Below are 4,550 nucleotides of genomic sequence, written 5' to 3'. Positions count from 1 at the left end.
ATTAAAGGTTTAATATTATATGTATAAGAATATGGTCAGTCAAATCGCTAGTATGCCTCATTCACGAAGCTAATCTATAAGGGGGGTATAAGGAAACTGCCTATAAAATGGTAGTTGAATGGGTGTCCACTCTCACCCACCGCTTCCTTGATTAGTGGAGGGTCGTTAGCAGAATGGATTTGATAGGACAACTACTTCTCATTAAAAGTATAATGATATTAAAAGTACTAGAACATTGTTTTCAAAATCCCAACTCTAGTTACTTTAGGAAAAATGTGAAAAGTATGCTAATCCATGAAATTGCACATTATGCTTTATTGGTCGTTAGTGGAGCGTGTGTGGTTAACCAGCACACTAAAAGGCACCAATAAAGAGTAGTAATGGGTATCTCATAATTTTCATTTTGATGGAGCGTGTGTGGTTTACCAGCACATCAATAGTTAATGATAAAGACAATGAGGTTACCAAGCACACTTGCATGGTTATTCACATCTTGTTTGTGATCCTCGGCATCCCAGTCACAAATAGAAGAGCATAATCTGAGATTAAAACATGCCATTGAATAGTTTCAATGTATCTCAAAAGAATTAGGAATTTCACTTCGTTTGTTTCGTCTAATGGTGGAATTGGTGAATCGTCATTCGCCTACCTTTATGAAATTTGCACTTGGATCTCGGCATCCCATTTCTGAGTTGTGAATCTTCATAGTTGGATCCTAACCTTGATATTATATCTTTGGGTTATTCTATTAAGGTATCTTGAAATCTAACTAAAACTTTCTTTCTTTTCAGATGTCTACTCCTGGAAACACTTCTACTTCATCCTCCTCCAACCAGAACTTCTCCTTGCTCAATATATGCTCCAAAGTCGTTATGGATGGCTCAAACTATAACGATTGGATGCGCAACATCAAGATGGCTCTTCGTTTCGAGAACAAAGAATATGTTCTTGAAAAGGAGCTCAAAGAGCTTGATGAGAATGAAGCTACTCCTGAAGATCTTGCTGCCTACAAGAAACATTACGATGATGCTACCAAAGTGGCATGCATCATGGTGGCAACTATGTCCCCAGAACTGCAGAGGTACTATGAGGACTACTGGCCTTTCGAGATGAACAAGGACCTTATGGAAAAGTACCATAAGCGAGCTCGTCAAGAAAAGTTCGAAGTAGTCAAGTCACTCATGGCTTGCAAGATGAAAGATGGGGAGTCGGTTGTGTCACATGTGCAAAGAATGCAACGCTACATAGAGCGTTTGGTCAAGCTCAATATTCACTTTGATGAGGAATTGGCCATTGACATGGTCTTGAACTCACTTCCTGAATGTTATGGTCAGTTTATTCTAACTTACCATTTGAACAATACTGAGCAGACCTTGGCCCAATTGCACAACTTGTTGCAGACAGCTGAGGCAGGGATGAAGGGTAAAAGTATACCCTCCACACCTGCTAGTGCCCCTGTTTTGGCTATTGGACAGGGAAAGGGGAAAAAGAGGAAAGGTCCTCCCAAGCAAAACTGGAAGAGCAAGGCTCAAGCTGGGTCATCTAGTAATGGCCCAAAGGCTAAGCCCAATGGTTCCACTCCCCATGTTTCTGATCCAAAAGAGGCAGTTTGCTTTTACTGCAACCAAAAGGGGCATTGGAAGAGATCTTGCCCACAATATCTGCAAGATATCAAGGATGGCAAAGTGAAGCCATCTTCGGCAGGTATTTACACTATTTCTGCTAATAACTCATTATCTTCTCGTTCATGGGTCCTTGATACAGGATGTGGTTTTCATATCTGTTCTGATTTGCAGGGTCTAAAGGAAAGTGAGGAGATAGAGCGAGGAAGGATAAACCTGATCATGGGAAACATAAAGTCTTCACCAGTAACCAAGATCGGAGTTTATCAGCTTCTGCTTAGTAATGATGTTAGATTAGATTTAATAAATTGTTGCTATTCGTCTGAGATGACGAGAAACATTATTTCATTTCATGCATTGTTCAGACAAGGTTTTACATATTCTTTTAATGATTTGAATGGTTCAATTTCTGTTTATAAGAATGGTGTTTTTATGTTTGAAGCTTTGCCTTGTAATGGTGTGTATGAAACAGTGACTTGTGTTGATAGCTTAGGAAATAGTGTACTTAATATTGACTTGTCTAATAGTGTAGACAAGGCATGCTTGTGGCATTGTCGTCTTGGACACATCAACAAGAAACGCATAGCCCAACTCCAAAAGGATGGAGTGTTGGAATCATTTGACCTAAAGTCAGATGACATGTGTGAATCTTGTCTTTTGGGAAAGATGACAAAATCACCATTCACAGGGTCTTGTGAAAGAGGTGAAGGTCTGTTGGATCTCATACACACGGATGTGTGTGGGCCCTTCAGATCAACTACAAGAGATGCTAATCGATTCTATGTGACTTTCACTGACGATTATAGCAGATATGGATATATCTACTTGATCAAGCATAAGTCAGAAACTTTTGAAAAGTTCAAAGAGTTTAAGCATGAAGTCGAAAATCAATTGGGCAGAAAGATAAAGATACTTAGATCCGATAGAGGCGGGGAGTATCTTAGTATCGAGTTTAACGACTATCTGAAAGAATGTGGGATAGTCTCACAATTGACTCCTCCTAGGACACCACAGTTAAATGGTGTAGCTGAGAGGCGCAATCGAACCTTGTTAGACATGGTTCGTTCTATGATGAGTCGGGCTTCGCTTCCTATTCACTTCTGGGGGTATGCCTTAGAGACAGCCGCCCACATCCTCAATCTTGTCCCTACAAAGAAGGTTGCCAAAACACCTCACGAAATGTGGACAGGGAAAGTTCCCTCGTTAGCACATATTAAAGTCTGGGGTTGTGAAGCTTTCGTAAGACGAGAGACTCACGACAAGCTAGCAGCTAGAAGTGAGAAATGTGTTTTTATTGGTTACCCAAAGCAGTCTTTTGGATATTTGTTCTACAGGCCTAGTGAAAACGTGGTCTTTGTAGCACGAAGAGGAGTCTTTCTTGAAAGAGAGCTCATATTCAAAGAGGACAATGGGAGCACTATTGACCTTGAAGAAATTCAAGATTCAGCCAATGAAGGAACCTTAGATGACACTAGCACTCAACCAGAGGAAACAGTTCCTGTTGAACCAATCGATAACTCATTACCTCTTAGAAGATCCACTAGGGTGAGTGTGCCACCTGAGTTGTATGGTTTCCATATTACTTCAGATGGTGACACATTCATAAGTGACAGAACACTGGTAAACTTAGATGAACCAGTCACTTATAAGGAAGCAATGGAAGGTCCAGAGGCTTCCAAGTGGAAAGAGGCAATGGACAGCGAGATTAAGTCCATGTATGACAACCAAGTTTGGAATTTGGTTGATAGTGCACCAGGTCGTAAGACAGTTGGGTGCAAATGGATCTTCAAGAAGAAGACATACATGGATGGAAATGTGCACACATTCAAGGCTCGACTGGTTGCAAAAGGTTTCACTCAAACCCCAGGGGTTGACTATGATGAAACCTTCTCGCCAGTGGCTAAGATTAAATCTATTAGGATATTGCTCGCCATAGCTGCCTTTCATGATTATGAAATCTGGCAGATGGATGTCAAAACTGCTTTCCTTAATGGGAAGTTGGCTGAAGATGTTTACATGAGTCAGCCAGAGGGTTTTGTTGATGCAAAGTTCCCTAATAGAGTGTGCAAGCTTGAGAAATCCATTTATGGATTGAAACAAGCATCTCGCAGTTGGAATCTTTGCTTCCATGAGAAAGTCAAAGAATTTGGTTTCTCTAGAAGTGAAGATGAGTTCTGTGTGTATATCAAAGCTAGTGGGAGTATAGTAACTTTTCTGGTGTTGTATGTCGATGACATATTACTCATTGGTAACGACGTTCCAACCTTGAAAGAAGTTAAGTCTTGGCTTGGAAAGTGTTTTGCCATGAAAGACCTTGGAGAAGCTGCCTATATTCTTGGGATTAGAATATTGAGAGATAGAAAGAAGAGACTAATTGGACTTAGTCAGAGCACATACTTGGATAAGGTACTAAAGAGGTTTAGTATGGAAAACTCCAAGAAGGGAGAGCTACCTATCCAGAGCAATACCAAATTGAGTAAGACTCAATGCCCGAGTACAGATGTTGAAATAGATGACATGAGTCGTGTACCTTATGCTTCCGCTGTCGGATCGATCATGTACGCTATGACATGTACTCGCCCTGATGTGGCATTTGCTTTGAGCATGGTCAGTCGCTATCAGGGAAACCCAGGTAGAGCTCATTGGATAGCAGTTAAGAATATACTCAAGTATTTGCGAAGGACAAAGGACTGGGTCCTTGTGCTTGGTGGCAGTGATACTTTGAGAGTAGATGGTTACAGTGATGCCAGCTTTCAGACGGATAGAGATAACTTCCGTTCTCAGTCAGGCTGGGTGTTTTTACTGAATGGAGGAGCAGTTACTTGGAAGAGTTCCAAGCAAAATACGGTGGCTGATTCTACTTGTGAATCAGAGTACATAGCAGCAAGTGAAGCGTCGAAAGAAGCAGCTTGGTTGAGGAACTTCATC

Source organism: Lactuca virosa, chromosome 5, assembly GCF_052849685.1.
Source record: "Lactuca virosa cultivar CGN04683 chromosome 5, Lactuca_virosa_CGN04683_v6, whole genome shotgun sequence".
Lineage (NCBI taxonomy): Eukaryota > Viridiplantae > Streptophyta > Magnoliopsida > Asterales > Asteraceae > Lactuca > Lactuca virosa.
The sequence above is the reverse complement of the archived record's forward strand: the minus strand, read 5'-3'. Positions refer to the sequence as shown.